General features: G+C 48.7%; 1 protein-coding gene across 1 annotated transcript in view; it reads right to left on the bottom strand.

Moving 5' to 3' along the window:
• The window catches only part of LOC113999997 (contactin-4-like), a 234158-nt gene extending 225657 nt beyond the window's left edge, over positions 1-8501 (bottom strand). The window contains exon 1 of the mRNA XM_039380823.1: positions 8422-8501. The gene's annotated coding sequence lies outside the window, so the exon portion shown is untranslated. The remainder of the gene's footprint in view (positions 1-8421) is intronic.
• Positions 8502-14096: the final 5595 nt, after the last annotated feature.

Consider the following 14096-nt stretch of genomic DNA (forward strand, 5'->3'; position numbering starts at 1 on the left):
CCACTTACCCTTGTAAATAAACAGAAGAGGCTGCAGCAAAATAAAGAAACAGGGGCACACAGTCAGAATGCTTAAACAGCAAGACACAGGCAGGTTTTCAGTCTTACTCTTACCAACCTCACTATTAATCTTTTCATTTAGAAAGACCTCTTTCCTTCAGCCCCAGCACACTGCAGTCAGGAGAGCAAATTTCACCTCGACTCATTTATAAAGAACACACAACTTTTCAAAGCAATCCTCGACCAAAGCACATCAAGGCATGAAGAGGGTGGAACAATTGCTACCTCATTTTTAATTTCTCCAAATCGCCATCAGATAGATCACAGTGGTTTGCAGCAGGAAGATTTTGCAGGCTTCATAAACAATGGAGGTATAACCCATTATCACACAAGTACAAATTAGTTTGACCTTTCCAGCTTTCTCAGACGAGGCTTCCTTTTTTCCACTTGACTAGAGAAAATATTGAGTCAGTCCTTGTCCTGTGCTCTTCCTTCCCAGATGTATTTCACTAGTGTTTTTTCCCCTAAATCTGCAATTAGAAGAGATCCATTAAACACTGAATTCACCAAGGAATTCTTTGGCTCAAACCAAGACATTTCTGGTCCTCCCTAGGAGAGACTCAACCCTTGGTGTTGCTCCATGTCTGCTCTTCCCATCTCTGCCTCCTTGGTAAAATAATATGTGATATGGTCATTTAAATATTCCCTGTTAACAATATGAAAATGTTGCTGTGGCAGCAGAGATCATCAGAGAATCCCAGAATGGTTTGGGTTGGAAGGGATCTTCTAGTTCCACCCCCTGTCCTGGGCAGGGACACCTTCCACCAGCCCAGGTTGCTCCAAGCCCCGTCCAACCTGGCCTTGGACACTTCCAGGGATGGGGCAGCCACAGCTTCTCTGGGCACCCTGTGCCAGGGCCTCCCCACCCTCACAGCCAAGAATTTCTTCCCAGTATCCCATCTAACCCTGCCCTCTGGCAGTGGGAAGCCATTCCCCCTTGTCCTGTCCCTCCATCCCTTGTCCCCAGTCCCTCTCCAGCTCTCCTGGAGCCCCTTTAGGCCCTGGAAGGGGCTCTCAGCTCTCTCTGGAGCCTTCTCTTCTCCAGGTGAACCCCCCCAGCTCTCCCAGCCTGGCTCCAGAGCAGAGGGGCTCCAGCCCTCGGAGCAGCTCCGTGGCCTCCTCTGGACTCTCTCCAACAGATCCATGTTTTTCCTGTGCTGAGGACCCCAGAGCTGGACATGGTGCTCCAGGTGGGGTCTCATGAGGGCAGAGAGGGAAGGATGCTCAGTGCCTTCCATCCTTCCTGCCCACAGCCCTTATCCCTGCCCACTGCAGCACACCTTGATGCCCATGAGAACTCAGATCTCTTCTGCCACATGGATTTAGGGATTGGACCAACACCAGGTTATCCTTAACATATACATTCCCAGAAAACCTTCCTGTGTGTCACCAAGGAGGAGAACAGCACACACACAAGTGACCCCTTATGCCAGGCACCTTCCAGGAAAACTTCCCTGCCCAAGCTGTGCCCTCACTGCTCCTGGACATGGATCCCTGCAAAGTTTAAAGTCATTCCTCGTGAATAATTGCTGCTTTTTATCAGCCAGTCAGACTGTGCTTGATCCAACAGAGGAATCCTCTTGTTCTCTGGATCATCCTGTGTGGAAACCAAGGGAGCTGGGGAGGAGCAGGGAGAGGGTAATGCTGGGACAGCCACAAAAACTGTCCCTGTCAGCCAAAATGTGGGAGGACCTGCTGCGTCCAGGGGTGCAAGGAAGGATGGATAACTCTGGGTGGAAAAGCAGAGGTGAAATGAGGGGTACACTGAGCAGTGGAACAGCTTTGGGGGGGGCAACAGAGAATTCTGACACCAAAGAAAGGAACCTGCCAGAGAGAAAATTGAGGCATTTTTGTGGCGATCCCTCAAAATTAGGAATGCTGAGAAAATCCTACTGTCAAAATCGTGACTGGGGTTATAGGAACAAAATCCAGCCAAAAACCTGCAAGCTGGCCCTGGCTCTGTCCCAGCTCCCAGAGCAGGGTGCTCCCAGCACTCTGGGGCTGGCCATGGGTGCTCCTGGCTATGGGATGCTCCGGAGGCAGGGATGCTCCCGGGATGCAGTCCGGAGCAGTGCTGTGGGCTGAGTGCTGCCACCCTGTGGGACCGGTGTCACTCGAGCCTGTGCCTGTCACTGCCGAGGTGCTCAGCAACACACCCGAGTTTGGGAAACAGGAGGGACTTGGAAGCCCCAAACAACGTGTTCCCGGAAAAGCACAACACACTGAAATACCCCTGACAGTTAATTCAGGAGTTGGATTTAGAACAATTCAGAAATTCAGAAATAGGACTTAGAACAAAAGAAAGTTCTTGAATTCTGACCAGAATAAGAAGAATTATTGTAATTCAGCCTAATTTGCAAGTCAAAGGTAAACGATCTGCTGTGTTTACACAATCCCTATTTACTCCCACAGATCAAGGCCTGGATTGAAATCCAGTTCCGTGGCTAAGAGCTGCTGCTGTTGGAAATCACTCTTCTGCTGTACTTCATATTTCATTCATTTCAGCTTCCAGCTATACATGCACAACAGAGGGCATTATACATCTCCCTAATTGAACAATACAGCTCAATTAAATATGAAAAGTCATTCGTGGACTAAAACCCTCTTAGGCAAATGTTCTGCTCTTATGCTAAGTAACTCTTTTTATAAAGCTGGGACTTGAGTGCTGCTCAGTTTTATTTATTTTTTAATTTTTTTTTTCCAAAAGACTGGGAGACTGAGACCAAGAAGATTCATCCATTCATTCATGACAAGAAGAGACAGAGTTTTGACTCCCTTTTACAAGAGCAGCAGAGGGGTTTGAGCAGAATTCAGTTTTTCTACTGATTGTTCATTAGCAGAGCCCAGGAAAGGGGAAATCACCTAAACCATGGCTGTGGATCAAGCTGGAGAAAGATCTCTCTGCTCAAGGTTTTATAGCTCTGGCTGGAAAGATGGAAAAATGAGAGATGAGAACCACTAACCCAGAGCAGGGAAAGCCCTGTGCCCTGCCCAGCCTCAGCATCCTGGGGGCTCTCCCACATGGCCAAGTGGCTTTTCACACTCCTATCACTGGAAGCACAGAGGTGGAAATGTGTTTAATTGTTTGACTGTAATGCTGTTTGTAAGTATTCTCAAATAAGGAGTTGAATAAACCCTGCACATACAGATGGGTTAAAAAAAACCAGGTAGGTTATTGCTAGTCAGCACTATTCAGATTAAATGACCATCCATAATACAGGTTTTACCAATACAAACCCTAGTTTTGCTATTTGTTCCCTTTCTTAGTCTTCCATTTGACTAAAGTGACCTGCTAAGCTTTATGCAGATTGGGTTTAAACATCACAGATCCTCCTGGGCTAAAGACTTATATAAATGAAGTATAAACACAGAGTTTGTCTGACAGAGTTCTTACACTGATAGAACTGCTGGAAAAGTAAATCAGTCTGGAGTTAAAAGCAGCTCAGGATTAACTTGTCTCCTGAAAATCTGGAGGAAGCCAAGCCTAAAAGTTGAGTCTTTCAACCACATCTTGGCTCAGCAAACACAGATGGGGAAAGCCCAAATGTGGGGGTTAATAACAGTTGTGTCCACTGAGTCTCACTGAAACCACTGGAAAACCAAAGAGGAGGAAAGGTGCTGGAGTACCATCCTGGCACTTCTAATGTGTAGTAAATACATCTCAGGAGAGCTTGGGACTGGATGGATCCAAATTTTTATTCATTAAAAGATGTTTGGCCACATCTGAGACACCTCCAGCAAAACCTTGAAGTGATAGAGTATCAACTGCTGATCAACTGGGAGCTTAGGGAAGAATTAATAGAAGAAACAAATGTGGTAGAACCTCATTTTTGAAACCTTGAGTTCTTTAAGTCAATTAAAAAAAAAAACCAACATTTTTTTGGAATAATGCAGTGAGTGTATCACTTCCCTCACTGGAGGCCACATGCTGGTACATCTATGCTGTAATTATGTACCTAAGCAAAAATCCCAGTTTCCTTTGCAGGATGGAGGCAAAACCTGCTCCTTGTGCTCTGCCTTCCTAAAGCTGAATTGTGCACGTGACACTCACTGGATCGTTTTCCAAATACTTTGACCTCGTTGTTCTGAGGGCTTGATTTTCATTGATTTAACCCAGCAATTAAAAACACCCCAACAAATCTTTCTCTTTCTTGGTGTCATGTCGAAGCAGATTTTTTTATCCTGCAGATTAAGATAAAATGATTGTATCTAGGGAATGGCAAAGAATGAAGTTATTTCCCAAATACAACACCCTGTTCAGTGTATAAAATACTCCTCTCGGTTCATAATGAACGTGAACCTCATTTGTATTTAGATTACAAGCAGATTTGACACAAGAGCTTCTGTTTTAACATCCCCAGTTTTGGTGGATGATGGGAGGAGACAGGGAATAGTTGTGCAATGGTGTGAAACACTAAATCAGTTGGGTGTCATCATCATACATTTGCCTTGCTAATAATAAAAAGAATGAATCACTACTGTCCTGATATTCCTATTTATACCTGAGTAACCACTGCAGCAGATAACAGGGAAGATGTGTGCAAGTTTAAATCTTGGCAGCACGCCTAGGAGAGCCTGAGAGCTGACATTTGTGGGTTTGGGGTGATTCATGGCACTTTGCTGTGTTTGTGATTACCTTCCTGTCAGGGGCTGCACATCACTCACACACCAAGCTGCAGACTCCCAATTGCTGCATGGGAAGGAAAATTCCCAACTGTTGCACCAAATCCTCTTCAAAGGGAGGCTCATCCTCTGTGTAACCACGGGGCTGAACACCAGGGCAGCAGCAGCATCAAAGGGAGTGTGTGAACTGCTGTTACAGGGGTGTTATGGGGTCATTTCAGGCCACAGCGGGAAGAAACCCCAGACTTGCTCTAATCTAACAGACCTAAAAATAGACCTGGGATGATTTATGGACTTTCAAACCCAGCAGAGTATTTTTAAGGAGTAGCATCTTCCCTGGCAGGGCCTGCACAGCACCAGGGCTGTGTCCACCCCTGCCCCTGATGGGGACCAGCCACTTCCATCATGTCCCAGCAAATACAACTCAGAAAGACCACGAGAGCAAATAAAAAGGCAATTTAGTTATCTCATGGTTAATATCCTTCCTTCACTCTGCCTTGTCTTTACCTCTGATTTTTAAATATTGTTTTAAATTCAGCTAACTACACAGAACTGTCAGACAAAGCCAACTCCTTAACCCAAGGGAAATAAATCACATGGCACCAGAATAGCTACAAAATTATTCTGAAGTTTTGCATCTGTGGTAGAAATTTTTCATGAGCTCAGCCCTGCTTTCTGGATGTCCCTGATGGGGTAACACAGGAGTGAATTTGAAATCAAAGAAATGGTAATCCAAATAAAAAAAGACTTGGATGGCAACGAGAAACACTTTCCCTACATGAGGAGGTGCAAGTTTGGGAACCAAGGAGGGCTCTCTCACCAGTTGTTTGGTGCTGCCAGTGCTGCTGTTCCTCCCTCTCCAACAACGCTCCTCAGCCAAGGGCTGAAAATCAGCAAGCAGGAATCAAACCCTGGAGGGATTAACACTGGAAATACAACTCAGGTCACCCCAGGGAAGGGTGGCTGTGGTCTCAGAGACCACCCACCCCAGAGGGCTTGTGCCACACCACAGCCAAAGGTGTCCTGTGGCTCAGGGAACAGGACACGTCACCACTCGCCTCCTCCCACCACACCGAAGACACACTTGCCCTCCTCGGACACCCCCGGTGAGCTCAGGTGAGAGGCTGAGGAGCTCCAGACACCACTGTTACCCCATGGAAAGTCAGGGTTTGAAGGGTTGCATCATTCCATCAGGTTTGCCACGAGGCTGCTCGCAAAGGTGAGCTGCTCTTCCACTGTCATTCACATTCCCAACACACGTCCTGTCACCGCGCACAACAGCACAGGCTGAAAATTCTGGGAGCGCTGGATGGGCTACAGAGAGCTCAACTCACTGCAGAAGGTAGGGATGGGAGAACTTCCAGCTCCCCAGAGTTTAGCCAGGATCATTCAACTCCAGCTACCTGCAGGCACACCCTGGCTCCCTGCAGCCCTTCACCACACAAGTGCTGCCTCCAGGCTATGGGCACGTGGGGCAGGAGACCCTGGGAGCCTCCCAAGAGGTGGTATTTACAAATACACACTAAACAGTGTCTGGTTTGGCTTTCTGAGAAGGGTTAGTTCACTTGACCCTTCCTGAAATGAAGTAAAATCTTGTGAGAGGGATTCAGCTCTGCCCAGAGTTCAGCACAGGAGGGAGAGGTTGCTGCACACCAGTGGAAGCCATTGTCTAGAGCAGCCTGCTTTGGGAAAATTAGCAGTGTGCACACCTCTAAATGAGGCTGTACAGCAAGTAAAAGAGGGATTAGCCATGTAAAGTAAGTCCTTTTTGTATTAGATTAAAGAGGGGAGGTGACTTTGAAGGATTATTCGAGAGCCATTTAAGCAGTTTTCAGGGACTTACAAACGCGGGGTAAAAATGCAGCTCCTCGGGTCCAGAAAAGAATAAAAACCAGTGTCCTGGCCAGGAAAGCAGCAGAAAAAGCTTCTGGAGGGACCACCTGGCTGGTCCCAGGTGCAGACGCCCCCACCCCGCTGCCCACGATCGGTACCGGCCACGGTGCGGCCGGAGCATCACCTGCACACCCGGGCTGGAGCTGCTGCAGGGAGCCAGAGGCACCGGGGAAGGGGCTCCCACAGCCACGATGCCACTGGGATGTGTCACAGCACCTCCAGCCCCACGGCGGGTGGGAGGGCAGCTCTGCCCACCGTGCTGGACACCGTGTCGGGAAGGACCTTTGGAGCAGCACGAGCGTTAGAACCGGAGCCTTGCACCAGTCCCTGCTCTCACCTCAGTGATTTATCGGCTGGGATGCAGGTCCTGAACTGAGCCATGGAAACGGGAGGATGCGCCAGCACAAACACAAAAACTGACTTCTCTCCCCAGCCGAACGTTCCCCTGCTTCCCTGCACCTCCGGGTGCCTCATCAACATGCTGGCTCTTAATCCTTTGCCCACATTAATCCAGCGAGTGGAAATGAATACGTGGCTATAAGACATCAGGCGGTTTTATCGAACCCTCCTTGCAAAAAAACCCACAAAACCTCTTTTGCTGAGCCTAAAAGGTGACGGATAATTAGTATGTAAGATACCAACTATTCCCACTTGTTATGCAAGCAGCATCCTTTAATTTGTAGTTTAGAGAGCAAGTCATTCCTGTCTGGGATAAATAAAACAACACGCTGCAGTATGTTGCTCACGACACGGGAGCAGCATCAGCCTGGGGAAGGCAAAAGGAGCTTCAACTCCAGCCGCGTTAGCCAGCAAAAAGTTCTGCGTGCGTCTGTGCCAGCCTGGCGGGAGCATCCCTGCGCATGCAGGGAGGGAGGGATGGAGGGAGCGAAGGATGCTCCCGGTCCCGCCGCTCCCGCTCCCCGTGCCCGGGGGCAACGCACCGACCCCCGCCCGGGCCGACTCTGCGGACCCCGCGCACAGCCCCGCACAGAGCTCCGCCCGGCCAGGAGCCGCGGGGGCACTGCGGGGAGCCCGGCGGGGCAGGCACCGCGTCCGCCCGGCCCCGCATCCCCGCCGGCTCCCGCAGCGCGGCCGCGCTCTCCTTCCCCCGAACCGCAGCCTTTCCTAATTTCCTTATTTATTCCTATTTTTTTCTTCCCTTTCCAAGCCCCCCTCCCTGCTCCCGGTGCCGAGCCGCGCTCACCTGTGCGGGCGGGGGGGACATGCCCTGCCCTGCCCTGCCCTGCCCTGCCCGGCGCGGCTCCCGCAGCCCCGCGGTGCTCCCGGCGCTCCCGCAGCCCCGCGGTGCTCCCGGTGTTCCCGCAGCTCCCGCAGCCCCGCGGCCGCAGCATTGAGCGGCAGCGGCGGGGGCCGGGCGGGCTCCGCGCAGACCCCACCCCCGGCCCCGCCGTGCGCGGGGGGCGGGCGGCGGAGCGGCGGCGGCGCGGCCGCGCTTAACCCTTCGCTGCCCCTTCGCTGCCCCTTCGCTGCACCTTCGATGCCCCTTCGGAGCCCCGCCGGGCCTCGGGGCAGCGTTCGGTGCCCTCCCGCGAGTGTGCGCGGCACCGGCGCGGTCCCCGACCCGCGGGCAGCATCCTTTGCCCTGCCCCGTTCCGCGCTCCTGCAGCCCAGGTGCTGCTCCTCCCGCACCTGCGGGATCCTCCGCGGCAGCCCCGAGCCTGTTCCCGTCCCGCTCCCCGCCTTTCCCGCATCCTCGCCCAGTCCCGGTCCCGCTGACGGCAGACCTTGGAGTCCCAAATTACCGCTCGCGGCTTTTTTGCCCTCCGGTTTTAATCCCAAATTTGCTGTAATTGTCTCGCTCTTCCAAAGGAGCCTTTCTCCTCACCCGCCTGCTCGCTCAGCCCTTTGCATCCACTTTCTGCTTTCCTTCCCTTCCTGATCCTCCTCGTCCGAGAAATGAGTGTCTCGTGCAGGCAGATGAGGAGCCGGAGAGCGGAGCACACCTGGGGACCAGCTCTGCCGCTTCCAAGCCCTTTTGGCACCCCTGTGCCCAGGGATGCTCCCAAACCTTCCGCAGGATCCCTCATCAGTGTCTTTACTTGCTACCACAATGCAAATGATGAGCCGCGAACTGCTTTCAGAGTCGTGAGTTCAGGCTTAATCAGCAGCGCAGTGTAAAGGCACAAAGAAAAGAAAAAGAAACGTATTCAGAAGTGAGAGTGGGACCTACCTGTGCCCCTGTCCCGAAATTCTGTCCCGGGAAATGCTCCTAAATGCCTGTGCAAAAAAAAAAAATGCCTTCCAGTGCAAAGAGGGTATTCAGTCTTAACTGTGCCTCCCCTGGGTTTTGAGGGATTAAGTGAAACCCTTATTATGTTTAATTATCTCTAGAGTTGCTCTCTGTGCTTGCTGCCTTGCTTTATGGTTTAATAAACTGCACATCGATATAAACTGAGTGACAATTAACGTTAGTGCAGGTTGGATTCGTGTTTATTGCTGCTTTACAGGTTCACCTCGACATTCTTTCACTCAGATGTTTCATTGCCATCTATCAGAGCCTCTTTATTAGTGCAGCTCCCCACTCCAAAAGGATTCAAAAGGATCCAAAAGACTCCAAAAGGTTGGGAAGCAGCCTGAGCAGCACAGAAGGGTGGTTGCCCCGGTGGAGACTCCAAGCTCAGCCCCATGCAGGGCTCAGCTCTGTGGGTCCAAGGGCTTGGGCAGCAGCACATGGAGCAGTGAAAACACAGTGGAGCATTTCCATAGGCTGGGAATAATGGAGCATCTTTAGTTGGCCCAATCCTGAGCAGCCTCTACCCTGGTGCCTTGGGAATGCTCAGCTCTTAAAATCCCATAGAAATGCTCAGATCCCTTAAAATCCCATAGAATCACTGTGGTTGGGTAAGACCTCCAAGACCATCAAGCCCAACCTTCATGATGGAAGGTGGCCCTAAAGAGAGTCCACTGCTCATGGGGAGGGCAGGAGGGGCCAGTGCTGCCTTTCCTGAGTCCTACTGAAGGTTTAAGGTTAGACCCAACTGCAAATCAAAGTCTGGAGGAGGCAGGAGTGTTGCACTCGGGCCGTGTGTGAAAGAATCCCCTTGTGCTATGAAATGTTATATAAATGTTGGGTATTATTTGTGTAATCTCCTCCTGATTTATACAGGAGTGGAGCCTGCTCAGCAATCCAAAGCAAAGTTGAGCGCCAAGTGTTTTCAATTTGGGAGTGCCTGTGTCTCCAAGGTCACCTCATCAATCCTGGCACCGTGGCACGGCGCTGCCAATCTGCGTGGGGTGTAATAACTCTGGAGGGAAATCAGCGCTGGAAGTGCTTCCGAATTTTTCAAAGGGAACATGCATTGAATACATCATCATCATAACCCATCTGAGCACGCAACATCCAGGGAAAAAAACATCACCCACCTCGGCTGGGTGGCAACCGAAAGCAAATCAGATCTGAAAGGTGAAGGCAGGGCAGCAGTGTGAGCAGACAGATGGCTTCCTTGAAAAGCCTTTTGGTCGTGCCACCTCCCCTGCACACCTTATAACTCACCCCTGAATGAACAAGCAAACCAGGTCACCTGCTTTTTTCTTTTTTTTTTTTTTCCTTTCCCCCAACGAATCCACAAATAAGGCCAAAGGTAGAAGAGTCAGCAATCAAAGCCTCCGGTTTAAAATTCAGACACATTCCTTTGAACAAATAGTCTAAAATACTTCATAAATCTGGCAAGGAAAACTGCCTGGCGGGTTTTTGAGCTCGGTTGTAACAGTAAAGCTGACACTTTGAATCAAGCCTTACAGCGCGACCTTCAGAAGCTGCTGCGGCGCAGCCGGGCTGTGATTGACAGCCGGGAGATTCCTGCCAGAGCATCGCTCCGCTCCTTAGCGCGGGGATGTTAATTAGGTGAAAACAAACTGCTTTGGAATCACCGGGAAGGTTGTCACATGGAGATGCAGGGCCAAGCAGGAGGTAAAACTGGCACCAAGTCCCGCCCTGGGTTACAGAGGGGTGAGGAGACCCTGTGAGGAGTGCCCTGTGTGCCAACACAGAGCGGTGAGTAAAGCAGCGCAGCCTCCTCCAACCTGGTGTGAAGCACACGCGGGCTGTGATTTATGGGTGCTGAACTCGCAGCCTGAACTTGGCAGAGGCTCCTCTGCTCGGGCTGCAGCTTGTGTAAATCCCGGCCAAGGTTTGGGCACGGTTTTACTAAGGCAGTGAGACTTTGTTAAGCAACTCTGCTTTAAATGACTGCTGCAAACCATCGCCGAGGTTTACACTGTGGGTTTGTCTGACCTTTAATTAAAATACCAAGGCTATCTTTACGTGGTGATGGCTATTTGTAAAGTCCTTTGAGAGGTTGTGTAAGTCCAGGGCTGTTGTAACTCAGTCACACAGGGAGCTACACAGCTTACAAGGAATTTTGGAGAAAACCTCCTTTTTAACCATCACCAGCTTCACTTTGTAGGAGCTTCATTTTAGGGTAATGCACGAAATGGATAATTTTTAAGGAGGTGCAGTGAGAAAAGAGTAATCAGCAACTGCTTGAGAATTATTTGTGATGGGATCTGTAAATATTCCAGAGCCCACAGACATGTGACAACACACATGGTGATTTGTAGGAGAATAAATCCATTATACAAGGTTGGAGTGATTTTAGTGCCTAGGAAAGCTGGTGGTTAAATGGCCTTGGAGACTTGTGTCCTGTTTGGGAGTAGGGAAGAGACTGAAGCAAAACCTCTGTGTTTTTCCAGCATAACACAGTGCTTTTTTCAGAGATAACACATTCAGTGTATGCTAAGACCATGTTTGCTCCAAAATGATCCAATCTTTGGCCAAATATGCCAGTTATTGCCAATTTTAATGAAGTATTTTGAAAATGTGGATATTTATCACTGACAAAATTGTTGAGAACCAAAGATATCAACCTACAAACTTGATGTCACCAAGTAGCCCTCAGGTGTTACTTCAACAACTTCACTGTCCAGGCACAAAATACAGCTTTGAAAGCATAGATTTCTAAAGGAATCTTAATTTCCTCAGTTTAATTCCAAATTCTTCAGATCCATAAAGCCTCTGGAAGACAACAGCAGTTCTGCCTGCCTCAAGGAGCATGGGAAGGAACATTATAGCTGGGAAAGAAAGTCTTTCACAGTTTGAAAAGCTCAGCTTAAGTAGCAGCCCAGTTCAGAATCTTCCCATTTTCACTGGACTTTCTGTACTCAAACTCTCCCCGAACTTTTATAAAAATTCCTTGAGGCTCACACTCCCTACTCACATTTGATAATAAAGCACATTTTTATGGCCAATTCATGAAATTCAGGATTTTTTTTCATGAAAATTATGCAATTCTCAAATGGTAAAACTATAATTTATAACTCTAAATTAAGGCCTTAGGTTGCGAAGCAAGGAAGTTTAACATTAAAAAAAAAAAAAGCAGAATGGGAAGACCCTGAAGCTTCTCAGTCCAGTAATTATAAATTATTTTTTGTCATTATTAAAATTCCAAGGTGACACCCACTGCCACGTTTTAGTAGTTAAGGAAACACAAGATAAACATCATTATCTGCAGCGAATTTTTTTAGACTAGATTGAAAATGCAACAATTCGATTGCTTCAGAAACCAAAATAAAAACTCCCTGTGTTTCCAAATCGCTGCCCAAGGGACGCTTCAAATGACACAACCTTAATAATACACACATTAAAAATGGTAAAAAATAAATACCTTTCAAGCCACACAGAATTCTGAGTGTGCCTCCACGATAAGGTGCTGACATTTATAAATGCCATGTGATTAGCATGTGAAGGAGAGATACACATTCATTGTGTGCTAAGACCTATTAATCATCCATCACCTGATAAACACTCAGCATAATGCCCTCCCCGGGCCTTTCAGAGTCCTACCAAAGATGGCTGGAGGTGCTGATAACTCCAGCACTTCCTCACATCCCTGAGTTTGGAATTTTTTTAAACAAGAGCTCCCTGCACCAGCTGTGAAGGAGCAGGATCTCTAAACAGCACCATGAACTTTGGATAAAGGAAGGAGCATCAACCAACTGCCTTGTCAACTGTGGGGCTGGGATTCTTCTTCCAAAGGTTTCCCAGATTTACCCACATCCTTGTGCATTTTCTGTTGGAAATATTCCACTGAAAACTTCGGGGTTTGGCTTTCAGGGAAGCACTGTAAGCTTCTAGAGTGGTGGTTAGGTTTAGATTGGATATTGGGAAGGAATTGTTTCCTGTGAGGGTGGGGAGGCCCTGGCACAGTTGCCCAGAGAAGCTGTGGCTGCCCCATCCCTGGAAGTGTCCAAGGCCAGGTTGGACGGGGCTTGGAGCAACCTGGGCTGGTGGAAGGTGTCCCTGCCCATGGCAGGGGGTGGGATGGGATGAGCTTTAAGGTCCCTTCCAACCCAAACCATGTGATTCTATGATTTTGTAATGAAGCCCCTCTAGCTCCAGTCAGCCCATGATCCCAACACACCTCTGCACGATCCTCCATGAGCCCAACTGTGTGATCTGGGGACAAGTGACAGCTTTGCCTCCCAGGGAAGCCTGTGGAGACAGGCTCTGTGAGCCAGATCCGATTCCAAGTATCCAGAGAAAAGTCAGCTTGGGGCACTGAGGAGTTAATGGCATAGGACGAGAATTATCAAACCAAACCCCCTCCGTCCTGTCTCACATCTTGCCTCAAGTCATGGTTGTCGTGAGTTATTCCAGGGAAAGGAGTGAGAAATGCCTCCTTCCTTTGGGGCACAGAGAGGGTGGACATCCTCCAGCGTGGTGTTCAGACCTTCTGTGTCACCCACCATCCCACTCATAGATCTGGTTGCCAACAGCACCATGACTACACTGAGGAATGTCAGAACTCTTGGGAATAACTTCCCAAAGGAAACTTTTTGTATGTTGCATTAATACAACCAAATGCAGGAACTATAAAGACACTTTTACACTTTTAATCCCAGAAAGACTTGCAGAGCTGCCCCTTTCACCAGCAGAGCCTCCGATTCTGGAGCAGCGTCATGGGCTTGATGTGGTCCTTGCACACACCACCCGTGGGGCTTTCACTGATTCAGAGACTCTGGATTAAAGCTGTGGGAAGCTCCCTAAAATCCCCTTCAAGATAGGAACCGCTCTTCCCAGTAATGAGAACAGGAAAGACTTTCAGATTTTCCCCAGAATGGGAGCGACGGAGACAATTCTGAGCAAGGCACGGTCTATTGTTAACGTACAGATAAGGAAGGGCAAAAATAGAACTGTATAAATTTCAGCACAGAAATACAGGGAGAAATTTATTTGTGCTGAGGCAAGAGAAAGTAATACAAATTTTTATTTGAAAGATTTCTATAGAAATCCATTAAAAACAGCAGAGAGAGGGGGTAAAAAAACAACAGTAAGGGAAAACATCTCTCTGCAGCTTATGAATAACAGATAAACTTTATTCCAGTAATGATAGGGTAGGTTTGTATTTGAAGAATAGCAGCCTGCCAATAATAAAGATAAAGACAAATACTTTCACGGCTGTTAGAAGAATAAAACAAAGCTGACTTTTTTTTTTAATTGAA

Source organism: Pipra filicauda, unplaced genomic scaffold (assembly GCF_003945595.2).
Source record: "Pipra filicauda isolate LSUMZ 115617 unplaced genomic scaffold, ASM394559v2 scaffold204_size1372650_pilon, whole genome shotgun sequence".
In the NCBI taxonomy this organism is placed as follows: domain Eukaryota; kingdom Metazoa; phylum Chordata; class Aves; order Passeriformes; family Pipridae; genus Pipra; species Pipra filicauda.